Source organism: Callorhinus ursinus, unplaced genomic scaffold (genome assembly GCF_003265705.2).
Source record: "Callorhinus ursinus isolate GAN/ISIS: 27379988/994484 unplaced genomic scaffold, GSC_fseal_2.0 scaffold39, whole genome shotgun sequence".
NCBI classification, from domain to species: Eukaryota; Metazoa; Chordata; class Mammalia; order Carnivora; family Otariidae; genus Callorhinus; species Callorhinus ursinus.
The window spans coordinates 10889347-10903015 of NW_027397101.1; the positions used below are offsets into that span (position 1 = coordinate 10889347).

General features: G+C 40.2%; 1 protein-coding gene across 23 annotated transcripts in view; it reads right to left on the reverse strand.

Annotated features, from left to right (window-relative positions):
- The window catches only part of PTPRD (protein tyrosine phosphatase receptor type D), a 758123-nt gene that overhangs the window by 537457 nt on the left and 206997 nt on the right, over positions 1 to 13669 (reverse strand). For 10 of the 23 annotated variants that reach the window (XM_073880774.1, XM_073880773.1, XM_073880781.1 and 7 more), the window contains exon 1: positions 11688 to 11957. The exons of 1 other annotated variant lie outside the window; for it this stretch is intronic. The gene's annotated coding sequence lies outside the window, so the exon portion shown is untranslated. Of the gene's footprint in view, positions 1 to 11687; positions 11960 to 13669 lie in introns of those variants that run through there. 12 more of the 23 variants (XM_073880782.1, XM_073880762.1, XM_073880770.1 and 9 more) reach the window with 5 other exon arrangements.

Here is a 13669-nt window from a genome sequence, read left to right on the forward strand (position 1 = left end):
CTTGTGAGAAGTGGTTCTAACATTTGCCAACACTTATGCTTTTAACTTTTGATGGCCAATTGACAAAAGGTTATTTCCTTTGGTGGCAAAGGTTTCTATAGGCCAGCTTCCTATAAAACATGAGAAAACTCCAAGAAATCATACATACTGTCTGAATGAAAATGGCCAAACATGAGCTCCTATTTGCAAACTGACACATTCCTCTCCTGGTTAACTCTGTTAATAGTCAAGTCTTGTAAAGAATTTATGAAATCAGTGAGGCAAACTTCTGATGACAGGAAGTAAAAGGCCTCATACCTGCCAACTGTTTGGCATGAAGAGATTGCCAGAGTGTGCCTTACAGATATGGCATAGCCATTCATCAATAAGCTGACACAGCCAGTCCTGTCCACATGCCACCCAGCAAGTCCATCTAAAATAAGATTCCATGTTACAGATCCTCGTGTTTAAAGGACACTGGTCTGTGGAGAATTTCCACAGCTCCACATAATCAAGGGCCCTATGTGTGAGACATATGTCATCTTCTAAAAACTGTATGCTTCACCAGGCACATTCACCACCAGCATATTTCCACACTGCACTTCCTACCACTCTTGCTCTCGTGAGCCTGGCTTGCCAGAACTGAGATCAATTTTATTAGATACCATTAGTCTCTGTTAGGGCGGTCATTTGAATAACAACAGATTGGCAAGTATAAAACTAAGGCACCTGTTGTACATTTGGCAGCCTGGATGAGGCCCTTTAAAATGAAAACAAATACAAGCTATAATCATGCCAGGCAATGGCTTTTGGTTCAATAATGACCATGTGTCAGAATTAAGTGCATCTGGGAATTCCTACCCCAGCCAGATGTAAAGGCAGATTTGTCTTGTCTAGTGACATATGAGTAGATACACACAGTATACTCAGATCTGGCTTTGTCATGGTTTGGTAGAGAACTAGGTAAGTGAAACTTAGCTCAAGTAAAATAAAAATTAATTACTAAAGAGCAACTGATATTATCATAAATTGTAGAGTTAAATATTAAACATATGGGTTATAAGATTTGAGCCATGAATTAATCTATCTCTGATTTTTCTGCGCACACTGGATTCGTTCATGGAATACTTAACAACAATGTGCCAATATTAGGACTCTACTGAGCAAGGCCATGGGCTAGGTACTAGAGATCCCACTGGGAACAAGACATGGGTTTCAGCTTCAAAGAATTTGTAATCCATCAGACCATAAATAAGCAATTGCAATGCACTATGATACATGTTACATGTCAAATTTATTCAGTGCTTGTTTAGTGCATAAAGGGTATCCAGTCTTGGGAGAATGGGAGGTCTTCTTGGAAGAGTTGTCAGCCAAGATAAGACCTGAAGGAAGAGGTGACTCTGGGGAAGGGACTTTACACATGGAAGAGAGAAGACATGCTCAAAATTACAGAGAGAAGAGTCAGAGTAGTGCATCTAGGAAACAGCAAATACTTTCATGTTGCTGGAATGCACATGCATTGAGGGTGGGACAAAGGGAACAGAGAAAATGAACGTAAGAATGACAAGGCGGTAAGAGACAAGGCAGAGGGAAAGATGCAGAGGCCAGGTGACTTCTGCTGCATATTTCAAGCCATATTTCAAGGAAATGTGGAACCATCGGAGTATTTGGAGGAGAAACAGAGATTTGAGTTTCTTAAAGATCACACTGGCTACAGAGCAGAGAAGCAACTATAGCGTGATCCCAACTAAACACAGAGAGGCAGCAAACCAGGCAAAAGATGGTGGGGACTTACCGACAGATGTCAACTAAAATATCAGAAGATAGTGAATAGTTCGGTTGAAAGGAAGTTAATACTAATTTTGGTATACTTGGGACAAGTTATTTAGAGAAAACAGATTTTAAGTGACAAATTTTAAATCAAAATTTAAATTATGGACTTCCTAATTTTTTCAGTAAAACTAAATCAGATCAAGTTGAGTCTGGATAACAGTAAAATCAGACTCAAATGCATTTAGGCAATCATTTCTTTGGTAGTGCCTGAATATGCATAACAACAATTATTTAACTTGCCATTCTTAATTTATAACTGTTATCATCAAAATACATTTATTTAAGATTATAACTGGGGGAGAGCCCTGACTACACATTACCCAAAGAAGATAGGATACCCCTCTCCAGGCTTCTTGGAGGCTGTGTTTATAGATAAACTCATAGGAAAATATGGCTAGACAAGACAGTGTATGATTGTGAGAAGCATTTTAGAAGCCTGGGCAAAGAAGACTTAACTGTTGATATTCTGTAAGAGCCATAAAAGACCAGAGCATTTTCCATGTAACTTTATTTTATGTACCATGTCTGATTTAAAACTTCAGGGTGCCTTGTTGCCAGAGAAAAAATAATTTTCCAAATCATCAAACAAATGTAAATCCTGCACTGTATTATTTATAAAATCATAATTAATCAGAAATAGGCCTTGGAAGCCTCACAAAAAGAGAAAAAAGCTAAACCTTCACAAAATAGATTAAATGGAGAAAAACTTATCAAATCATCCGTTATTGATAATGAAATTAACAGGTAATCAGTAGAAATAGAGTATTTTAGAAGAGACATTATAATTGACTACATTTCCCAGATACAACTGTGTAGGGCAGGCTGCCAATAAATAGAATGCATATATATCAGTCACTTGGCATAATTTCATTTCTTTGATGCGAGGCTGCTCCTCAGATAATCCTTCTGGATCCATATTTCTCTTTATAAAAATGCTTTGATTTCTTACCTGTTGGGCAGTTTTGAAAATGCCAGCCTTTGTGATTTTTAAAAACTAATCTTGGTGGAAATATTTGTTTAACCACTTCTGCTCCAGGGCTCAAGCCATTGTGTCACTGGCCTGAAAAGCATACAGTTTTGGAGTTGAAAGGCAACTGCCACAAAAAAGCCATCTAATCCAAACAACTTAAGTATAAAAAAATAAATCAATGCTTCCAGTCCAAATCAGAGAAAGGAGCAGAAGAGACTCATCGGAAATAATGGAGGGACAACCTACATTAACACCTAAGATTCTTCCTGAATTTGGGTCAAGAAAGTGCCATATTGGTTTTATTTGCCTGGTATATGTGAAATAAATTTTTTAAAAATCCTGTCAGACACGAGCATATATTGAGGGTTAAGACTGGAGTGGGTGAGAGTTGGGACTGTAATATCACTTGACTTAAACCCTTGGCTTTAAGCTCCTTCTTTACTATTTCTAGCTGTGCAACCTTGAGCAAGTCACTTAACCTTTCAATGAATCAGTTTCCTCTTAAATAAACTGGTGATAATAAAACATCAAACTTATACACAGTTACTTTAGAGATTAAATATGGTACTGAAGAAAAAGTGCTATGCTGAATGCCTGGCACATAGTAAGTACTCAGCAAATTCTAGCAACTATCACTCGTATGAATGGACACACATCAACCACTGCTACTGTACGTCCAAAATCACAAAAATTAACAGAAATTTGGTTTTTACCTATCTCGACGTCATGAGCATCCTAAGAGGTTTCAAATGAACAATTATTCTTTACATTCGTGGTTTCAATTAAATTCAACTCAAAATAAATTCAAAGAAAAGGGCACAGTACTTCAGCTGAGAATTAGAAAATGAGAGAATAATTAGAAGGATTTCAAAGGATGCAAGTTAGGACAGCTGGTAGAGAAAGGGGATTCCAGAGACAGTACTGCCAAAACCCGACGGGGCTTTGAACGCTGTAGGTGGATGAGCATCTGGAGTTGTGTGAAGGAGGCTGCGGGCCAAGCAGGTTAGGGTTCAACTGCAAAGTGCTTGGACTGCTGTATTGAGGATTTGGCACTTGAGCATGCAGACTTGAGAAGGTTGGCATTTCAGAAATGAAAGTTTCTAGGAAGAATGGAGAGAAGTGTGAGCACACAGAGATTGCCTAGGCAGCTATGAATTGTGTGTTGAGCATGTCAACAACAGGGGAAAGGGAGCAGTGGAAAGGGAGTGATAAGGTTAAAAGAGATTACAGGAATCAAACCTGCAAAATTGAATAGGGACAAGAATGAAAGGAAGGGAGGAGATAAAGGTGACGCCCAAATTTCTAGTGCAGCGATAAATCAGATGATGAGGCACCAAGAAAAAAAAAAAGTCTATTTGAGTAGGATGGAAGATAATGTTTTAGGTTTATGAAATGCAGAGTGTGGGATACAGGAGAGCCTTCTATTTCTCAACCATCTAACAAGCAGATAAAAAATCAGGTCTGGAACTCCATTAAGATGTTAGGAAATTTATTTTGAAGGTCATCTATGCAGAAATTATTGCTTCTGTGAGAGGTGGATAGGAATATAACAGAAGACAAGATAAAAGACGACCTGAAGAGGGCCACAGAGAAAATGACAATAAAAGTGTTTAGGAAGAAGATGGAAAGACAGAGGCCAAAACATCAGATAAAGAGGAAACAATGTTGATGGAAAAAGGGCCAAAGAAAGAACTCAGAGAGAATGACTACCATTCATAGGATGTTTCCAATGGAAGATGTTTCACAAAATTTATTCCTCTAAAAATACTAAAATTCCCTCCCTTTTCCCCCCAGGAAAAACGTGAGTATCATTCCTTGGTCATTAAGTGGATTCAGAATATTTAAGTCATTTCCAATAGACTACCATCATTCCTAACCAGCCAAACAATCTTGATAGATCCATTTAAAGTAAGATGTAAAACCATGTACTTAAAATCATACTGAACTGTTTCAAACAGAAACATGAAAACTGGTAGATACATTATTTTGTTTCTCTCTTAAAATCCTTTAATAATATTTCAATTAAGTTACTATAGCAAGTAGTTTGAATTGTTTTTACAGAAAGGCCAAGGTCTACTTGCTCAGTAAACCATTAGTGCACACAATCAAGAAGTCCTTTCAGTTGGGATAGAACATGAGGAAGGGGGAGTGGAAGAAAAAAATTATTTTAAACTCTGAAAACAAATATCTTTTTGACCTATAATGGGACACTGGATCAGCATTTGATGTGTCTGGTCTAATTTTTCTCTGTGAAATTGTACTGGCAGATCTTAGGGAGAGACAGAAGGCAGTAAATTCCTATCCTCCATCAATACATTTGACCTCAGAACAAACCCCACAACTGGCTACAGGCACCCACCATCCATCATTGCTCTTGAAACCTGATCTTTCAGGGAAAGACAGCTGCACTGGGCAAAGAGCTAAGGAGCTTTCTAAGATGCACTACCATTAAAAGAAAAAAAAGGCAATTCTTTTGGTTCACTATTTTAATTAAGTGCTTTTCTAAACATTTCTTCCCCCAGACCGCAGCTCCACATCAAATATCAACAAGAATCTATTAATACATTTTTGACTTTTAAGCAAAATGCTCTCTTTGTATATTTTAGGTAAAATCATTTCTAGCTTTTGCTTTAAAAGCTTTCTGAGATAGTGTCCCATGACATACTGATGGATACAGACTTCAATACACATGCTGGAAAAAAACTGTACTTCCAGCATCTGTAGTAATGGTAGGAAGTACACAACAGTGCAAATTGAACAAACATACACAAAAACATCCATAACCAACAAGTCCTAATTTTTAAGTCAGGTAGCAATAATTTATAGCAGATAGCCAAAGACAGCAGAATTCTATCCGAGAAACTAGCATTAATGAATATAACATGTTCCTTACATAACTCTTACATCCACGATTATTTTTATGAAAAATAAGACAAATTCTTATTATCTAATTGGATCTTCATTATATCTATGGTTATTTTCTCCACTTTATAAATGATGAAACTGAGACACTGAAATGTTATGTAACTTCCCCCAAGATTCCACCAATAAGTGATAAAACTAATGTATAAATTCAGTTCTGCTTGCATCAAATTTATGTTCTTTTCACTGCAGCAAAAGGAGAAGAAAGAAAAGGAGAAGAGAAGGGAGGGAGGGAGGGAAAGGGGAAGGGAGGAAGGAAGGAAGGAAGGAAGGAAGGAAGGAAGGAAGTCGAGATTTTACAATCTTTAGCATTACCTTTATATACATTATGTACCAACAGGATTAAATAAGATTAAAAAGAACTAATTTTCAATTATTTATAAAATCAGTACTAACACGAAATTTTTTGTTAATAAAAGGAGTTGATTTACTGAGGCTTAAAACAGAAGTCTCTTATTACTTGTGACGCAATGATTATGATGATCATTTTATGTATTTGAAAGTACAATATCTCCTAATCCCAAAACAATACTAAGTGCTGTTTTCCCTTTGTAATTCATAATCTCAATTTAGTTAGCTACTGCTGCATTGAGAAATATAGCCCAAAGGCTGTTAAAAAGACAATTAAGAATTTATAAATTCAATCAATTTCATGACACTGACAAGAGTTACAGAGCTTAAATCCAGTAAATAACAATGTGGTGAAGGTCACAAGGCTCCTGACATTGTTTTCTGAACGTCAAAGTTAAACAGGGTTTCTGGTCAGTGAAAATCCAAAGGCTTTGGAAAAAGCCTAGCCTCAGATGGTTGCTTTCGCTTTTGTATATTGTAATATAGGCTGAAGGAGCTAAAGAAGAGCCTGCCACCTAAGAGCAGTAATTTGCAAAGGAAAGTGAGGCTTGCTTGCTGCAGGTGGGGAGTAAGGATCATCTAAGTTGTCTCAATATTACTTCTCTACTGGTACACCAGATCTGCTGGCTTACAGACAAAATTAGTTGTCTTAGCTTTCCAAGTTGTCAATTCTTTCATTTAATTTACTGATCTATGACACATAGGAATTTGATTTGAGGGACAGTAAAGATTGAAAAGTGAATAAAAAGTTCAGTTTTGCTCTATTTTTTTGTAATTTTTAAAAAAGCTATAGACAAACTGACAAGTATTGACATGATCCAATTAAATATATATCAGCATCAAATAGAAAATAATGAACAGAAAGATACTGAATGGATTATCTGGAGAGGAAGAAGGCAGGACATTACAGGCATGATTTTAATCATTTTTTCCCCTGACATGTTGTTTTGAGAATATGGCAATATATGTGGTCATAATACTTAAATTACTTTAATGCCTAAGTCTTAAAAATATTGGATGACTAAAATGTTAAAAGAAAAAAATGCAAACTGACTGTTGATTACATGAAAGCAACTGGGTAATTTATTCAAGGGGAAGCGAGGAGCAGAGGACCCAAATGTAATTTTGTGAAATACTTCTTATAAGAATTCTATTTCATTAATGCTTCAGTCTAGCACCACTGTCATGACTTTATTATTTAGGTTGCATTAGGTCAGAGACTGCTGTAACGTATAAGTATTTGCTCTTTGACCTCCCCAAGACTTATGACGCAAAGAAAATGCTGAACTTTTCCATCTAAGGCTATAATTTCATATAATGAACAATCAGGAAGCACAAGCCATATATTCTTTCAGCTATCTTTTTTAAGGGCTTAATTGTGAAGAGCTGAAATATATTTTTATTTAAAAAATGGTGGGGGGGGGGAGTTGGACTCTTCAATTGTTAAAACAAATGCAAGCCAAACATGAAATTTTTAAAAAGTGTTATCAACTACTAATTAGAAGCAAATGAGATTATCCATATAGAAAACATATTCCCAAACAATTCCTTTGGTGGAAATGTCACTGTGTTATGAAATTACAGAAGCTTAAACAAGTGATGTTTGTTGGAATAAAATTCACTGACAAATCCCTTCTAAGCAATCTTCTTCCACATTATCAGATTTCTTAGATGATGTGTTATACGGGAATCCTCAATCTTGTGGTGCACAGAGAGAATAACTCCTCTCTTTGCTCTTTCTTGGAAAATCATTAGTAATATAAAAAGAAATGTTTTTAAACACTGACTTTGCTTCAGGCTGCACATTGCCTTTGTGCCATCACAAGTAAGTAGCTTTCCAAAACGAATTTTTCAAAGAAACCAAACAGTACAAAGAAAAGGTAAATAACTCCATTAAGGCAATAAGGTACCCAGAGTAGGCCTGGTTTAAAATATAACTTATTTTTTCACATTAAACTTTTCAACCAAAAACTACTGTCCTTTTAAGGAAATAGGGGAAAAAAAAAACAATATATTCTTTGAGTACTCTGGAAAACTGAATACTTACATTTGTATATTTAGCACTTCATATATCTTGTAATGCCAACCCTAAAGGTATAGTCTGTGGCCACTAAGTTGAGCACACTATGTCAAAGGTAAAGTTCTTTTGTGAGATAACCGGGAACTTCGGGGTAACTAAAAGGGTACCTATCAGGGACACAAGTTAGAGCCCACACGTTTTCACCTCTCAGACTACCCACAAACACGCAGCTGAAATTGAAGAAGGGTAGTTTTAAAGCAAAATCACCTTGAGAAATCCATCTTTCCTGAAATGGCACTTTTCATATGGGATTATGTTAATGAATTCTTATTTATCCATAGCATCTTTTTAAAAATAGAATTATTTAATGGCTTGATAAATCAAGCTGGGTCTGAAGGAAATCCAATATGCAAATGCCGGTAGTGTGCTCTTTTACCAACAGTCACCCTTGTCAGTTTGAAAAACTGAAAATCAACAAAAGAACACTGTAAGTATACTTGACCTTATTGCCTAATGTCTATCAAGATAGCCACGGCTGGTCGATTTCAAATTTGTGAAACTGACACTTAAAAATGTATAGTGCATCTTCAGTCCAGGTCCCTCAAATGCTGACTAAACTGGAGTCAGAGCCTCAGATTCTCCTTCCATACTAACTTGCACAGCACCTTACAAAGGGAGTTTAATCGCACCATCAATCTACGACTACACTTTCCTTAAAGTAATTCTGCTTCATTTATCTTTTAACCCTATATTATGCAAATAACATCCTTATCAGTCCAATAAAAAAAGTTATTAATGTTCCTACTTGTTTATCCTTGACATACACTGAGAATCTGCGATCACATATGACTTTACACAAATACTTCTTTTGTTTCACATTTTATATGAAAAAATCACCTTATACCATCATAGTTTCAGAGAAGCTCTGTAAATAACGTTCTTGAAAAACTCCTCAATCAATGTCCATGGCTAACACTACAGCATGAGTCAATAGGTTAAAAACAAACAAAAACTTAGGGGACTGCCTACTTTTTTTTTTTTAATGTCTCTCTAGGAAGGGTTTGCATCTGCCGTACAAGGGTATCTCTTGGATATAAGAACAGTAATACAGGCCCCTAGTGGCTCAGCGGACAGCAGCAGATGAGGGGATTCCGATTCTCAGTTTTCCACTTGGAGATATTCTGGCTTTACATGAATGTCATTCTCAAAAGGCAAATCAAGTCATTGTATTTAATACTTTAATCAGTTTTACTTTCATGGTTATCTACCAAAATACATATATATTAAAGTAGATCACCACATTTCATTACTTTAATAACTACCACTGCACTGGTCCAGGAAGAATTTGTGTTACATAACCTCCACAATAAAATATTTAACATCCACCTCTTTACATGTCATTACAAAAAAGTGATATATAACTCAAATATATTAAGATATATTTGAGAGACAATTTTCCTCTTTGAATTTCATTCTTATTATACTTAGGATACTGAGGGCTTTAAGAACAGATAATTTCTAAGTAAAGTGCCAACTGTTTTAAATGAAATACTGATACAAACTGAAGGCCACTTTTAAAATAGTAGAAATCGGCATGTATTTCCCAACAACAGCCAGTGATAAAACTTACATTGGAGTGCACTTATTTTTAAAAGATGTACAATTAATAACACCCCTTAACCCTCATCCTCTCGTTGTCTTTCCTTTACAAAAGAAAATTCCAGGCAGGCACATTTACAGCTTTTAGCAATTTTTAACTGGACACAATCTGACAGCTGAATTCATGAAACTGACCAGCTTGTCAATTTCACACTTTGAAAGTACAATAATAGCTGATAGCATGAGGGTGAATTTTAAAAATCTGTCACAGAATTGCTAGCTCCATTGAAAAGCAAAGTACAGTACATAATTATGGGAGGTGGGAGGTAGGGAAATTTTCTTTCTATATCCATTTAGGATGTCTATTTCAAGAATTCGGACATCTAGCATTGAAAATTTATTCTTTTTGCTAAGTCAATAAAATAATATCTATCTGTGGCATATAACAGAATTTGCTTTCAAAATAAGTACAATATCTACTAAGCATTGTCCTGGATATCATCATATTACCAACATAACACAATCTTTAGGTAGGTATCATCTAAATCTTCTTTTAAATCAGTATATTTCAAGTCCTGGTACATCACCTTGGTTTTACTCAAGTTGAGTAGTGGGTGTGTACACTTTCATACAGACAGAATAGCCAAAATAGTCAAAAGTATGAACGGTTGGACTAACTCTGTGTTATTCGTGTTATATTCGTGTTATTACAGGATGGTTGGAAAGTACACATCAAAGGGAAATGTCCATGTCTGTAGCTCTGAAGTCCAACAGCAAATCTATCTCAAGTCATAAGCAGTTACTAGTCTCTAAGAGGCTCAAAATGAGTGTGCTAAGCTCTGTTAAGTCACTGCCACTGTGTCTATAGGCATCTATAAGAAAACAAACAAACAAACAAAAAAACTTTAAGAGAAAATACAGGAAGAGTGATCCCTCCGGAATCTTCTTGGGTGCTTAAGACACAAACTGTAGCTTGGTCTTGGGGGATCACTCTAAGAATTTTAGAAAACAGAGACATTAGGCAAGTCGTGTACTGGGAGGCGATCTGGAAACAATACAAGTAGATGTGATAGTCCCGGTTTTGGAGAATTGAACTACTATTCAGAACCCTAGAACACCCAATTAATGAAAGCCAAGCTCACACTTTAGTGTTCAAGAATTTTTTTTAAGCATAAGAAAACTGACTTCATTTGTTAATGCTTCTAAATGAAAATCAACCTCATAAACAATCCAAGTTTTCTACATGCCTACATAAAAGCTACAATAAATCGACGGAAAAGCCAAGAAGCTTTGGTTTGTTGTGGCTTTCTTTTTAAATTGTTTCCTACAACTTGGAGTTTTCATTATAAATTCTGCGTTCCCTTCCCTACGGAAGGAGTAAGAATAGCAGATTCCCGTAGCAGAACTAGGATCTTTGATTCTGCCATGGAAAGGTCTCCAAAACAATCCCCCTCCTCTATGGCAGCCGTGTAGACTTTGATTCCTGCTATTTCTCCTTCCCCCCACTAGTTCGGAGGAAAGAAAAAGAATTCGCCCCCTCACCATAACCAGCCCTCCTTAAAACAGTAATCACTGCCTCTTAAAAAAAAGAAAAGAAAGAAAAAAAAAAAAGAAAAAGATAGACACAGATACATGCAGAGGCAGAATCCCTCCTGGGTAGGGTCGGATTGCCCCACAGCTCCTCCATAGCCCCAATACTCTACCCACCCTAAGAGGAGAGAGCGGGGGTCGCACAAATACACATACACAAACACCCTCATTCTCTAGATTTGCCACTCTCCCTTGGTCTGAGGTTTTAAACGACAAGCGAACCATGCAGGGGAAGACCTCTGCCCAAGGAGGTTCAGAAGAGCAAACTGTGTGCGCTCCGGAGCCCGGGCGCTGGGCTCGCGGACGCGGGAGTGGGAAGCCCCGGCCCGGTAGGAGCGGGCTGCCGGAGCCAGGCTCAGGGCAAGCCCCTGGTGCAGAGAGGGGAGGGCACAGGGGGGCGGACCGGGTCACTCGGGGACTTACCTGGTCATGTTGGCTCCGGGCAGCCGCCGCCACCGCCTCCCGCGCCGCCACCAGCACTTTTCCCCAGCGCCTTCGCGCCCCGCCACGGCCGCGCAGCCCGCTCCTGCCCAAGCCTCCGCCTTTGGGCGGCCAATTTAATCCCGCCGAGCTGCGGCCGCCGCCGCGGGAGTCCCCCCAGTCGCTGCCGCCGCCCGGCCCTCGAATGGCCAGCCCAGTCCAGAGCGAGGAAGTGGAGGAGAGTCAGCGAGTGAGTCCAAAAACCCGAAATCCAGCATCCAGAGGAGCGCGTCCCCCCGCCCTCCCTCCACCCCTACCCCCTTCTCCTCCTCCTCCGCCTCCTCCTCCTCCTCCTCCCGGGCCGTCCTCCTGGCCCTTCTGAGCCGGAGGCTTCCGCGGCGGTTTCTCCTCCTCCCGCTCCTCCTGCTCGCCCTGCGCTCGCTCCGCAGGCTGCTGCCGCCGCCGCTATGTCTGCTCTCCCTCCTCCTCCTCCTGCTCTTCCTCCTCCTCCCGCTCCTCGACGCTCCGCTGCTCGCGGCTAGGGGGTCCGGGGCCGGGTCTCCTCTCCTCCCTCCTCTTCTCTCGTTTCCTTCTTCCTGCCGCTGCTTCTTTTAAAGAGGATTCTTTGGCCACAAATAGCAACTCGGCTGCCCCCCTCAGCGCCTCCCTTCCCTTCGTCGCTTCTTCCCCCCAAAAGTGAAGCGCACGCGAGAGGTAACCAGAAACTGAGGCCGGCGGGGAAAGAAGGGAGGCAGGGGAGAGGAGGCGAGGCGAAGCCTGGAGACCGGCCCGAGCGGAGTCAAGAGCCAGGAGGTGGGATGGCCAGTCCAGCCCAGTCCTTGGACTTGGCGTGAACCTGGTGGTTATGGTTGGAGGCGAGGTGATTTGGTGGGGAAATTAAATGAAAAAGCTCGGGAAAGTGATTGGAAAGCTTCTTTCTTTGTTTCCTTGTCTGGGTGATTTCTAAAATCCTCGTAACCGTGCTGGGGATCCCACGGAATCGCGGTGCCCCCGCGCTGGGAGATTGTGTGTGCGCGTTGCCAGCGTGAGAGTGTGAGTGTGGGTGCGCCCAGGCGCAGGGAGAGCCAGGCCCGCTGCGCCCGCTGGCGAATCCCTGAATCTGGACCACTGACCCACTGAAGGGGCCGGAGAGCCGGACGAAGGAGAGACAGGCAAGAGAGCTGGGTGAAGGAGACGCACACCACACACACACACACACACACACACACACACACACGCGCGCGCGCGCGCACACACACACACACACACACACACACGCAGAGGAGGGGGCGGGGTGACGTCACTCCCCAGCATCCATCCACCAGGCCAGAAAAGACCCCCTCTAACAAATTCACTCATCTCCTAAGAGATGCACACCCGGGTGCCTCCTGCTCTCCTGCTCTGCACCCCGGCACACTGGAGAAAAAAAAATGCTGATCGCGCCCCCATTCAAAGCAGTTATAATAATATAAGGAGCGCGTTGATGAGACCGTTTGTGTCCGCCTCAGTTCACCTTGGCAGTCTTATTAGGGGATGCTCGTAGGATCTACTTTGGAGTCAGAGAGGAAGAAAGGGAAGTATCGAATCATCCTTAGTGGGATAACTCTTGTCTTGCTTCCATGCTACTTGCTTTTTAGGATGTTGGAAATTCACTGCTCCCCACTTCTCTGAAGAACACCATAAATCCCCCTCCCTAGACATGCACTCAGTCGTTCCCCTACACAAGCTTCATCTGTGAACCCTTCATCCACAGAACACACTGGATGGATTGTTAGCTCACAGGCACATTTTAACCTTCTTCACTCCTCCTCACAGGATCTCCAGCATGTGGAAAAAGTCAGCAGCTGGAAGCCACCACTGGCAACTGGCCTACCACAATTTTAATAGAAACTTGGTCAGAAAGGTTAAATAAAGTAAAGGCAGGGCCTCCAGCCACCTCCCTTGCTCATTCTGCACTCAGGCCAGCACATACACACAATACTTAT